This window comes from Lathyrus oleraceus, chromosome 5 (assembly GCF_024323335.1).
Source record: "Lathyrus oleraceus cultivar Zhongwan6 chromosome 5, CAAS_Psat_ZW6_1.0, whole genome shotgun sequence".
Taxonomy (NCBI): domain Eukaryota; kingdom Viridiplantae; phylum Streptophyta; class Magnoliopsida; order Fabales; family Fabaceae; genus Lathyrus; species Lathyrus oleraceus.
The window spans coordinates 296,963,649-296,978,335 of record NC_066583.1 but is presented as its reverse complement, the minus strand read 5'-3'; positions in this window follow the sequence as shown (position 1 = coordinate 296,978,335).

Sequence of the window (14,687 nt, the reverse complement as noted above, 5' to 3'; positions counted from 1 at the left end):
GTTCTTAGGACCCAACTCATTCCTTCCTTTCTTATGAATCTTGCGCCAAGCGCGGACCATCCTGCCCTTCAAGCCTTGGGGATCTTTACCCTCCTGAAAGAACATACCCTCTAACAGAATATTATTGGGTTTATCCTTTAGGGGGAACCCAAGCTGACGACGTGCCAAAATAGGGTTGTAGTTAATCCCACCACATGTACCAAGAAGAGGTACATTGGAGAATTCACCACAAGAGTCGATAATCTGCACACCATCATACACACGGTTGTACCAAGAGATATCATGATTAGTGAGAGACATAAGTCTCGTGGACCACCGTAGACATCCCTTGTTCTCCTTGAAGGTGACCGTTTGTGGTAAGTGAGAAATAAACCACTTATACAACAGAGGCAAACAACACACAATGGCACCACCACCCTTTGCATTCCTCATATGCAAAGAAAAATAAGTATCACCCAACAGAGTCGGAACGGGATTAAGAGTAGAGAAAATCCTAATGGCGTTCACATCCACAAACTTGTCGATGTTGGGAAATAACACTAGCCCATAGATGAGGAGTACAAATATGGCCTCAAAGACATCCTCACTCATGGCCTTCCCATACACGGTAGCTTGAGTAATGAGGAACTCAGAAGGTAGACCTTGAATTCCACCTTTGGTAGTCATATGAGCACCAATCAGAGATTCATCTATATGCAACATGTCAGCTATCTCTCGAGAAGTAGGAATACTTTCCAAGCCACTGAACGACAACTGGTCTAGAATAGGTATACCCACAAGGTAAGCATACTCCTCAAGTGTAGGAAAAAGCTGGAAATCTGGAAAAGTGAAGCAACGGTACAAAGGATCATAAAACTGTACCAATACACTCAGAAACCCTTCATCCACCTGAGTAGTCAGAAGAGGAATAAGCTTCCCAAAACGAGCCTTGAAACCCAAGGGATCTAATACATAGGATGTCAAATTCCTTAGTTCTTTCAAATCTGGTTGTCTGAAGCTGTACTTCTTTGTATTCCTTCTTTATCTTTCCATGTCTGAAAATTTGCAAATAGACCTCTTAAGTTCCTTGAAAATTTTCTTATTATTTTGATGATATGGATGCAAATGGGTGCATGAATGCATGAATGCATCAATCACACTCAAGGATCAAGCAAAGCACGCCAAACAAAGGTCATGGGATGGATCATGGCACCCTTAATATCAATCATCGATTTTGATGGATTATGGTTTACGCCTTATCAACACCCAAGTTCCATTGATATTAAGGATACATGAACGGATCAACCATGAATCAAGGGTTTGTTGCGAGTCACGAGCATGAAGTCTCGGTTTAGAACCACCCAAAGGGAGTGTATTAGGGTTTAACCTGTCAAACATGTTCTACAAGAGGTTACCATAGTCATCATCCCATCTTTTGGATATTATCGGAGAAACGACTACTCGCAATCCAAAAATATTCTCAAGAGAGACTCTTATGAGTGTAGTATCGCGTGACAATCGTATCAAATCTTACACTTGAACGACTTTCGCACTACATCCTAAGAATAGGCGAAGATGGGCTTGGTAAACTAAGGTCCTTGGCTTCTAAGGTCTATATTGGAAATAGTAATGTCTAACCACAACTACTTGTGTGACATTATTGATCCCAACATGACCTCCACCAAGTGAATGGACTTGCAAGTCAACTTGCTAAGGAATAACTCCACACAAGTCAACAAGACTATGCCTTGCTCCTATCCTAAGTGCACTCGAGTTCGGGTATAGAACTCATCTCACAAAAATCACCAAGCATACAAGGAATTAATATTCAAGCAAATCAATCATTACATACAATACAGTAATCCCAAATTGCACAAAAATATGTCACAAAACAATATACAACACAATATGAAAAGTAGGCAAAACCCACTAGGTCAATACAAATTTCCCCAGCAGAGTCGCCACTTTTCTGTAGCGGGGTATTCGTTACCATTAGAGGTATTGACTAAATCCAAGGTAAGCCATACAAGTGGAGTCGCCACCGCACTTCTATTTATCCAAAGGAATGGTTAGAAAGCGAACAAAAACCTAAGAGTTTTATCGAATCAAAAACTAGTAAAAAAGTCAGAGATCTGGGTAAGAGGGTTGGTTATGCAATGGGAAGGTGTTAGGCACCCAAAACATCCTAGGTAGTCGTAGGGAGCCCTTTTCACATTTGTTGTAAGGTTGGTATTTTGTGAAAATTTATTTGTGCAAACATGATTGAAGAGATGAGAAGAGAATGTACAAGTTATTTACATTTTGTGTTTGGATGGATAAACCCATTGCCTACGTACCATCTTTAAAAAAGATTAGGATCAAAACCTCGTAGTTCGGGGTAAAAAATCTCAAAAAAATGAGTTGGTGAATTGATTGGTTAAAAAACCTTAAGGTCTTTTGTTATCCATGGGAGAAAACTCAACCTAAAACCACAAATCTACCATGTGAGGATAGCTTCAACATGCTAGTGAGGGGTTAACCCTATAATAAGCATGGAAGACTCATTGTCCATCACTAAGGATAAAGGTGAGTATTACATCTACCTCAAGGATAACTCAAACCTAATAGCTAAAGGTTGTGAAAAAATTTGATTAAGAAAGTGGCCATTCAAACCACAAAAAGGACATTTGAATGGGTTATATTTACCAATGAAAAGTATGTACAAAATGGTCAAAGTTGACTTAGAAGTTTAATTCAAAATAAGTATTAAGAAAAGAAAGTTTGAAAATCAGAAGCATAAGGCTTATGTTTCTAATGTTGAAAACAGGTGTTAAATGTTTGCACAAAAGTTTTGGCTAGGGTTAGAGTGGAGAGAAGAAGAAGAAAGGCTAAAGTCCTAAGCATACAAGAGGTAAGGGATAAGAAGCAAAACCACAAATGGAGTTCCTCTCTTGAGACCATATTGATGATCCAAGTAGTTCCCATCCTTTGGAATAAGCAATCACAATAATGGTAAGCTCAAGCAATCAACAATCAAATGAACCCTTGGAAAGCTCCTCAATGTATCTTGGATCCCTCTCTCTTAAAGGCTCATGGTAATGGTTCCTCAATTTGGCTCAATATTGGAATCCCTAGCACAAGAACACACACATCAAAAAGTTATATAAACAATCAAAGAATGAACAAGAGGGAGTTTAGAATATAGTCCTTTCAATATTCATCTTCAAGCTTTAAGTATTCTAAAGGCATGAGGCCTAGTTGCTCTTTGACATTTAAGCACTCTGAAGGCATGAGGCCTAGCTGCTCTTCAAACTCCACTAGCTTGGGTAAAGTTCTAAAGTCTAAGTCCATTTTGTCCAATTCTTTGCATTTGGTTCACAACAAAGAGACAAACACAAACATAAAAGATATATACACAATTATATGTGCTCAAGTGAGCAAAAGGCAAAAGGCATTAACATAAACATGTGCTCCAATGAGCAAAGGGAAAAAGCAAATGGATAATATGTACAAGAATAATAAATTGCATAAATGTAAAGTGCAAAAAGTAAATGTTAATGGTTAATAGTTAGTGTTAGTAGTTAGTGTGCCATAAGGCAAATTTAGCGCTATGTTAAGCAATCGTAATTGGACTTATGTAGAAGTCACAACTATCTGAGGTCGGTCAATAATAATGTAGGCAACAACACAAGTTAGAAGTCTTGATTAATGAACCAAGTTCCAACAACTTTCCATGCCAAAAAGAAAATGGGAAATGATCTTGTATTGGTTTAAGTCCTTTGCATGGTTTAGGAAACAACCTATCCTTAATGCAAAGCCATTCACTTGATCAATTGATCAAGATGAATTAGATTTGAATCAAGGAAGATTAAATATCCCTAATTAATGCTAACTTATCAACCTTCAACTCATTGATCAAAAAGAAAAAAAGAAGAAGAAGAAGGAGATGACAATGGAAAAGGATAAGGGAAGAATAAAGTGCATTAAATGAAATAAAATGTACCAATCAACAAGTGTTGACCAATGACATTGAGAATCATGGTCAAACAATCAAAAACAGAAGTGAGATGAAGATTGGAAGTCAAGAAATGAATAACATATTTTTGGCATTTTTTAATATTCAAAATAAACTTGAATTAAATATTAAAGAAAGGTCAAACTTCAAAATCACTTCAAATCAACTTTGAAAAGTCCAAGTGGTTTATCCCAAGTTCAACAAGGTCAAACAAAGTTTGACAAAAAATTTCAGCATTTTTAAAAGTCATAAACTATTTTTAATCAATTAAAAATGAATAAAAATAACCTAATTGAACTAAAATCTCAAATCAATTAAAAAATTGATGAGAATATTTTTCATAGATCCATCGTTATTCAAAGAGGTTAGGAAAATATTTTTGTATTTTTTGAATATTGAAAACTATTTAAAATGAATTAAAAATAACTAGAAAAGAGAAAATTCACAAAAAATATCAAATGACAAAATAAAAAATATTAAAAATCATTTTTAGAAACTAGAATTTAAGTGGAGAAGAATGCAATTGGTCCCATATTTTTTGGAATTAAAATGAAGAAGTTATGAATTTTTGAAAATAAAGGAAATAAAATAAAATAAAATGGAATTTAAGAAAATCAGAAAAACCACAGGCGTCTGACCAAGCCTCATTAATTGATGTGGCTGATCAGACGGGTGTGAGATGCGCGCTCATGGTGAGTCCAAGTCAAACGCGTCACACCTGGCATTAAAGCAAGTAATCCAAACACATGGCTGAGATTAAAACGTGGGAGATGCATCCAATGGTCCAGATTAAATCTGGCATGGTGGACGGTGGCCAGCGCCACTGTCTTCTCCGGCGAGCACTCAAGCTCCGGCCAGAGTTGCAGGTCTTCCACTCTAGATCTCCATAGTGAGGGAAGTCAGAGGTTGAAACTTGATGGTGTTCAGCATGAACTTGCTTGATTTTGAAAATTGAGCATACATCAATGATGCCTCTATAGAGAGGACTTCAGACAACACAATAGCCAAGCAAATAGATCAAGGAATAGGGAGTTTCGAAGAAAAAACCAGTTGAAGCACACCTTTGGATTGTGAAGTTTTGAGCTACCTTCCTTGCTTCCTCTTGCCAAACAGAACTTCTATGGACTGGATGATGAAGGTTTAGGAACTTTAGATCTGAAAATTCAACCAAATGCAATTGAATTTCAGATCTGAATTTTTTGAGAGAAATGAACTAGTTCCTTTAGGTATGACTAGGGATTCAATTGTGCAGCATATCAGGCGCCTTCAGGTTGAGATTTGATGGAGGTATGCACCTCTATTTATAGCTGGAATTGGCTGAGCAAGTGAGTTTCCTCGTGTGCATGGCAAGTGGATTTTCCTTGCATGGGCTTGCATGATCATGTAGAAGGCCCAAACTCAATTTCATTTGCAAGCTGATGACCAAACAACTTGAAATGGACGTGTAGTTGGCAATGCATAACCTTGTGCATGGAATTCTAACATGTTATGCATAATTGAGCCTAAAACTTCACCTCTTCGAAAGTGCCACTTGAAAAATGGAAACATAGGCATGTGGGTAATGGTTCGAAAGGTCTTGACATAAGGAACAAATGTTATGTTGGACCAAAACTCATTTGAAGTGTGGAAATTTATGAAAACAGGTCATGAAGTTCATAGTGCAAAACATGCCTTTGAGAATTTTGCCAAATTGGTCCAACTTCAAGCCCTTCTGTATTGGTGATGCAAGCCTCAAATGGAAAAAACCTACAACATCAAAGTTGTAGATCTTTTCAAGAAAATTAAAATGGACTTAAAGTTTGCATCATTTGGATTTTTGATGAAGGAGTTATGGGCACTTGAAGTTGGACTTTTTTGCCTTTCAATGCATTTGGTCCAAAGTGACCTATAATGTTTTGCATTATCACATGTATTTATTTTGAGATTTTGAAATTTTGTTCAACATAACATTTGAAGTAGACATCGTACACTTTCCAATGCATTTGATCCCACCTCAAAATCATAAAAAATGAATGAATTATGTTCTTGGGAAGTTGACCCAAAATTAGGGTTTCAGTCAAAATGAACTATAATGTCTTGGAATGGGAGATGACCTTCCAAGCTTAAAATCAGTTTTTGATGAACTTGAAAGTTATTCATATTGTCCTTAAAAACATTTTTTCTTTTGGGATCATCTCTATTTGACCAACACATAAAAAGTTAGGTCTTAGTGTATTTCAAAGTAGTCAGATGAATTGACTGATCAACTTCTCAAGTCCACAACTCATATCTTGATGAATTGATGATTGAGGACACTCAAATAAGTTCAAATATGCATGAAATGATGAATTAAAGAACTTCTCTTGATTTCATTTGATCATGGGCTGAGGTTGCTTCATGAGCAAGGCACACTTGATACACAGATGAATTAGGGTTTCCTTGAGAAACAAAACCTCAAACCCTTTGACTTGTGTAGCGGGGTATTCGTTACCATTAGAGATATTGACTAAATCTAAGGTAAACCATACAATTCGAGTCGCCACCTCACTTCTATTTATCCAAAGGAATGGTTAGAAAGCGAACAAAAACCTAAAAGTTTTATCGAATCAAAAACTAGTAAAAATGTCAGAGATCTGGGTAAGGGGGTTGGTTATGCAATGGGAAGGTTTTAAGCACCCAAAACATCCTAGGTACTCCTAGGTAGCACTTTCACACTTGTTGTAAGGTTGGTATTTTGTGAAAATTTATTTGTGCAAACATGATTGAAGAGATGAGAAGAGAATATAGAAGTTATTTACATTTTGTGTTTGGATGGATAAACCCATTGCCTACATACCATATTTAAAAAAGATTAGGATCAAAACCTCGTAGTTCGAAGTAAAAATATCAAAATGAGTTGGTGAATTGATTGGTCGAAAAGCCTTAAGGTCTTTTGTTATCCAAAGGAGAAAACTCAACCTAAAACCACAAATCCACCATGTGAGGATAGCTTCAACATGCTAGTGAGGGGTTAACCCTATAATAAGCATGGAAGACTCATTGTCCATAACTAAGGATATAGGTGAGTATTACATCTACCTCAAGGATAACTCAAACCTAATAGCTAAATGTTATGAAAAATTTGATTAAGAAGGTGGCCATTGAAACCACAAAAAAGATATTTGAATGGGTTGTATTTACCAATGAAAAGTATTTACAAAATGGTCAAAGTTTGCTTAGAAGTTCAGTTCAAAATAAGTGTTATGAAAAGAAAGTTTGAAAATCAAAAGCATAGGGCTTAGGTTTCTAATGTTGTAAACAATTGTTAAACGTTTGCACAAAAGTTTTGGCTTGGGTTAGAGTGGAGAGAGGAAGAAGAAAGGCTAAAAGTCCTAAGCATATAAGAGGTGAGGGATAAAGAATGAGACCAAAATGGAGTTCCTCTCTTGAGATCATATTGATGATCCAAGTAGCTCCCATCCTTTGGAATAAGCAATAACATAAGCATAAACTCAAGCAATCAACAATCAAATGAACTCTTGGAAAGCTCCTCAATGTATCTTGGGTCCCTCTCTCTTAGAAGCTCATGGCAATGGTTCCTCAATTTGGATCAAGGTTGGAATCCCTAGCACAAGAACACACACATCAAAATATTCTAGTAAAATAAACAAGGAATGGACAAGAAGAGTTTAGAAGTTGGTCCTTTCAAAGTCATCTTCAATATTAAGCATTCTAAAGGCCCAATTCCTAGTTGCTCTTTGACTTTTATAGCACTCTAAAGGCCCAATGTCTAGTTGCTATTTGACTCCAAATTTGCATAGGGAGAGTCCTAAAGTCTAAGTCCATTTGTCCATTTCTTTGCATTTGGTCAACAACAAACAAACAAAACACAAGCACAAAAGTTCATACACAATTATGTGCTCAAATGAGCAAAAGGCAAATTGCATTAACATAAACATGTGTTCAAGTGAGCAAAGGAAAAAGCAAATGAATAATATGTACAAGAATAGTAAATTGCATAAAAATAAAGTGCAAAAAGTAAATGTTAATGGTTAATGGTTAGTGTTAGTAGTTAGTGTGCCATAAGCCAAATTTAGCGCTATGTTAAGCAATCGTAATTGGACTTATGTAGAAGTCACAACTATCTGAGGCCGGTCAATAATAATGTAGGCAACAACACAAGTTAGAAGTCTTGATTAGTGAAATAAGTTCCAACAACTTGCCATGCCAAAAGAAAAAAGAGAATTGATCTTGTATTGGTTTAAGTCCTTTGCATGGTTTAGGAAACAACCTATCCTTAATGCAAAGTCATTCACTTGATCAATTGATCAAGATGAATTAGATTTGAATCAAGGAAGATTAAGTCTCCCTAATCAATGCTAACTTATCAACCTTCAACTCATTGATCAAAAAGAAAAAAAGAAGAAGAAGGAGATGAACAATGGAAAAGGAAATGGAAAGAATAAAGTGCATTAGATGAAAATGGGATGTACCAATCAACAAGTGTTGACCAATGACATTGAGGATCATGGTCAAACAATCAAAAACAGAAGTGAGACGAAGATTGGAGGTCAAGAAATGGACAAAATATTTTTGGCATTTTTTAATACTCAAAATAAACTTGAGTTAAAATAATAAAGAAAGGTCAAACTTCAAAATCACTTCAAATCAACCTTGAAAGGTCCAAGTGATTTATCCCAAGTTCAACAAGGTCAAACAAAGTTTGACAAAAAATTTCAGCATTTTTAAAAGTCAGAAACTATTTTTAATCAATTAAAAATGAATAAAAATAACCTAATTAAACTAAAATCTCAAATAAATCTCAAATCAATTAATAAATTGATGAGAATATTTTTCATAGATCCATCATCATCCAAATAGGTTGAGAAAATATTTTTGTATTTTTTTGAACATCAAAAACTATTTAAAATGAATTAAAATAACCAGAAAAGATAAAATTCACAAAAAATATCAAATGACAAAATAAAAAAGATTAAAAATCATTTTTAAAAACTATAATTAAAATGGAGAAGAATGCAATTGGTCCCATATTTTTTGGATTAAAAATGAAAGAGTTATGAATTTTTGAAGTTAAATGAAATAAAAGAAAATAAAACAGAAATTAAAAAATAGTAAAAATCAGGAAGCGTTGGATGGAACTCATTAATTGACGTGGCAACATGTAATGGTCCAGAAGCGCGCTTCCATGGTAGGCTTTAGTCAACTGAGACACACTTGGCATTATTAAAAGTAATCCAAACGCATGACTGAGATTAAAACGTGGGAGATGCATCCAGTGGTCCAGATTAAATCTGGCATGGTGGACGGTGGCCAGCGCCACGGTCTTCTCCGGCGAGCATACAAGCTCCGGCCAGAGTTGCAGGTCCTCCAAACTCAACCAAAACTCACGATCCAAGTATCAAATTAAAGCTGGGGTGATGTACATCACCCCTGTGCCATCTATTTCTACTCTAGATCTCCATAGTGAGAGAAATCAGAGGTTGAAACTTGATGGTGTTCATCATGAACTTGCTTGATTTTGAAAATTGAGCATACAACAATGATGCCTCTATAGAGAGGACTTCAGACAACACAATAGCCAAGCAAATAGATCAAGGAACAGGGAGTTTCGAAGAAAAAACCAGTTGAAGCACGCCTTTGGATTGTGAAGTTTTGAGCTACCTTCCTTGTTTCCTCTTGCCAAACAGAACTTCTATGGACTGGATGATGAAGGTTTAGGAACTTTAGATCTGAAATTTCAACCAAATGCAATTGAATTTCAGATCTGAATTTTTGAGAGAAATTAACTAGTTCCTTTAGGTATGGCTAGGGATTCGATTGTGCAGCATATCAGGCGCCTTCAGGTTGAGATTTAAAGTGAGCAAGCATGTCTATTTATAGCTGAATTGGAGGCAAGGCAAGGAAATACTCGTGTGCATGAAAGTTGAAGGCCTTCATGCATGGGCCTGTACAGGCGCATGGAGGGCCCAAAAGCCAATGCAAATGGATGCTGAAATGATTTGGAGAAGGTTTGGACGTGTGGTTTGCACTCCAATTGCTTGCATATGAAGTTTCACCATGAAATGCATAATTGGTCATAAAACTTCATCTCTTCGAAAATGCCACTTAGAAAATCCAAACACAAGCACGTGGGTAATGGTTGGAAAGGTATTGACATAAGGAACAAATGTTATGTTGAGAAAAAACTCATTTGAAGTGTGGAAATTTATGAAAACAGATCATGAAGTTTATAGTGCAAAGCATGCCTTTGAAAATTTTGCCAAATTGGTCCAACTTCAAGCCCTTCTATTTTGATGATGCAAGTCTCAAATGGAAACACTTCCAACATAAACGTTGTAGGTATTTTCAATATAATAAAAATGGACTTAAAGTTTGCATCATTTGTATTTTTAATGAAGGAGTTATGGGCACTTGAAGTTTGACTTTTTTGCCTTTCAATGCATTTGGTCCAAAGTGACCTATAATGTTTTGCATTATCACATGTATTTATTTTGAGATTTTGAAATTTTGTTCAACAAAACATTTGAATTAGACATCTTAAGCTTTCCAATGCATTTGATCCCACCTCAAAATCATAAGAAATGAATGAGTTATGTTCTTGGGAAGTGGACCCAAAATTAGGGTTTCAGTCAAAATGACCTATAATGTCTTGGAATGGGAGATGACATTCCAAGCTTCAAATCAGTTTTTGATGAACATGAACGTTGTTAATATTGTCCTTAAGAACATTTTTTCTTTTGGGATCATCTCCATTTGACCAACCCATAAAATGTTAGGTCTCAGTGTAGTTCAAAATAGTCAGATGGATTGACTGATCAACTTCTCAAGTCCACAACTCATATCTTGATGAATTGATGATTGAGGGAACTCAAATAAGTTCAAATATGCATGAAATGATGAATTAAAGAACTTCCCTTGATTTTATTTGATCATGGGCTGAGATTGCTTCATGGGCAAGACACACTTGATACACAGATGAATTAGGGTTTCCTTGAGGAACAAACCTCAAACCCTTTGACTTGCTTTGATCAGAATGATGAATTGAGATACTTGGGAGTCATATTTGATGGGTGAGAGCCTTGGGAACCATTTCCATGCTTGTTTTCATCTTCTCTTGGCCATATCTTTGCACCAGTGATCTCCTAGGAGCTTTGGACCTTGTGATTGCTCAAGCTGCAAACAAGAGATGTTAGTGACATATTTTTGTGCTTTTGGTTAGTAAATAAAAATGAGAAAAGCAATAATATACAAATCAAGCATGCTTGGTGATCTCAAACCACTCATAAGAGATCCCACCCAAAGGCAAGGGGAACCAAGATGCTTATGATCCTTGAGGCTTTGCAAATGCAATGTTATGATGCCATGAGGGATCTTAGGGACAAAATTTGGGTCTTACAACTTGCTTTGATCAAAATGATGAATTGAGATACTAGGGAGGCATATTTGATGGATGAGAGCTTTGGGAACCATTACCATGCTTGCTTTCATCTTCTCTTGACCATATCTTTGCCCAAATGATCTCATAGAAGCTCTTGACCTTGTGATTGCTCAAGCTACAAACAAAAAAATGTTAGTGACATATTTTATGCTTTTGGTTAGTAAACAAAATAAGAAAAGCAATAATATACAATTCAAGCATGCTTGGTGATCTCAAACCACTCACAAGAAGTCCCACCCAAAGGCAAAGGGAACCAAGATGTTCATGATCCTTGAGGCTTTGCAAATGCAATGTTATGATGCCATGATGGATCTTAGAGCCAAAATTGGGGTCTTACAATGACTCATGAGGGAAACACTCAAGTAAAGGAAACAAAGGCCTTGTCCTTAATCCGGAAATATGAGGCTTTCAAAATGGAAGTTGATGAGAATGTTGAAACCACCTTCTCAAGGTTTTAGATGCTTGTTGCAAGACTTAAGGTTATGGACAAATGGTATTCTACAATTGATCATGTCAAGAAAATTATCAAAAGTCTTCCCAAAAAATGGAGACCTATGATAACTGCTCTAAAGATAGCTAAGGATCTTAATATCATCATTCTTGAAGAACTTGTTAGTTCTTTAAGAAGTCATGAGATTGAGTTAGAAGAAGATGACCCTCAAAGGAGAGGTAAATCTGTAGCTCTAAAATCTAAGCCTGAGAAGACTAGAGCATATCAAGCTGAGAAAGAATCAGAAGGATATAATGAAGACTCAGAAGATGATGATGAACTATCTCTAATCTCAAGAAGAGTCAACAGACTCTGGAAACACATGCAAATTGGTCAAGGGAAATTCAAAGGAGTCAGAAGGATTGTTGATCACTTCGAATCCTCATCTGGTCAAAAGAAGCAAACTTCTGGAAAAGAAGTTATATCTTTCAAGTGCAAGAAGCCAAACCGCCACAAGAATGATCGTCCCAAGCTGAAGAAGGACATAAGGCCTAAGAAGAACTTCTCCAAATTCAAGAAATGGATGATGGTTACCTGGGATAACTCAGAATTTGAAGAAGAATATTCTGACAAAGAAAAAGCTAATCTTACACTGATGGCAACTACTGAGGATCCCACAAGCTTCGAGGAACCAGAAGACAAGGTTCTGTCAGAATCAGAATCAGACTCTGATTCTGAAGAGGTATTCTCTAATATATCTCGTTTTGATATTGAAAGTTATCTTTCTGAAATGTTGGAAAAGTACCAAAGTCTTCAAAGCAAATACAAGGACCTTAAACAAGTCCAAGTAACTTCTTCTGAAACTCAGAAAGAGCTTCAGAATGATATTTCCTCTCTAAACAAAAAAGTATTTTATTTAGAAAGTAATAACTCTGCTTTGAAAAGAAAATTTTCAAAATTAGAGGATGAAATAACTTCAGAAGCTTCTGGTACTGGTTGCGTCATTAGACATGACAAAACATTCTAGTACTTTCTGGCTAAAAGCATAGATATAAGCAACATGGCTTCCTTGATCCATGGAGTTAGCAGAAATGGTTGGAAAGGTTTAGGTTGTACAAAAACTATGAAACTTGACAAAAGTCAAAAGGTTAAACCAAAACCTCTCTATGTGTATTTCGTGCATGCTGGACTAAGTCTGATATTATTGCACAGACACAGAAGCATACTAAGGACAAGAACTCGGTTCCAAAACCTAAGTATCATGCACAAATATCTCATGATTATCCTTATGCTAAAAGACCCAAATTTTTAAGAAACTTTAGGAAAACTGACAAAAGAGGACCCAAAAAATGGGTACCTAAGGATAAAATCATTTATGTTGTAGACATCCTTAACAACTCAGCTGAAACACCAATCATGGTACCTGGACAGTGGATGCTCGCGAAACATGATAGGCAGAAGGTTTATGTTCCAAGATTTGGAACTTAAGCCTAGAGGCTTTGTTGGTTTCGGGGGAAACCGGAAAGGAAAGATCATTGGCTCTGGAACCATTGGTAATGATAAACTTCCTTCCATTACTAATGTTCATTTAGTTGATGGTCTAATGCATAATCTATTGTCCATTATCCAACTTAGTGACAATGATTATGATATTATCTTCAATCAAAATTCTTGTAAGGCTGTTAGTCAGAAAGATGGCACAATCCTTTTTAATGGAAAGAGGAAAACCAACATTTACAAAATTAGACTTTCTGATCTTGAAGATAAAAAATGTAAAATGTAAAATGTCTGTTAACAAAGAGAAATGGGTATGGCATAGACGTTTGGGTCATGTTAGCTTGAGAAGGATTTCTCAGCTAAATAAGATTGAATTAGTCAGAGGTCTACCCAAACTGAAGTTCGCTTCAGATGCTCTTTGTGAAGCATGTCAAAAAGGTGAGTTTTCTAAAACATCTTTCAAAGCTAAAATTGTTGTTTCTACCTTTAGACCATTAGAACTTCTGCACATTGATTTGTTTGGACCAATGAAAACTACTTTTATCAATGAAAAGAAGTATGGCTTAGTCATTATTGATGACTACAGTCATTGAACATGGGTAAAGTTATTGAAACACAAGGATGAGTCTCACTCTGTGTTCTCAACCTTCTGCTCACCAGTGCAAATAGAAATGAATTACAAAATAGTCAAAGTCAAAAGTGATCATGGTAGAGAATTTGAAAGTAAACACTTTGAAAATATTTTTGATTCAAATGGCATTTCCCATGATTTCTCCTGTCCTAGAACTCCATAACAAAATGGAGTTGTATAAAGGAAGAATAGGACTTTACAAGAAACGGTCTGCACCATGATCCAAGAAACTAATATGGCTAAACATTTATGAGCAGTCAACACAACATATTATATTCAGAAAAGGATTTTTATCCGACCTATTCTGGGTAAGACTCCTTATGAATTGTGGAAAAACAGAAAGTCCAACATTTCTTACTTTCATCCTTTTGGATGTGAATGCTTTATGTTAAACACTAAAGAGAATCTTGGCAAGTTTGACTCTAAGGAACAAAAGTGTTTACTGTTACGATATTCTAAATGCTCTAAAGGCTACATAATCTTTAATACAGAAACACAAATTATTGAAGAATAAATTCATGTTAGATTCAATGATAAGCTTGACTCTGAAAAGTCAAGGCTAGTTGAGAAATTTGTAGATCTGAAGATTAATCTTTCAGAATCTAAAGAAATTGTCTCTGAAGAAAAAGGCTCAGAAGGCAAGGCTAAAGAATCTGAAGAAACGACTCAACCAGAAGCAACTGTTGATCCAACTCATCAAAAAAAGAGTAGATCAACAACTTATCATTCCGAAGAACTG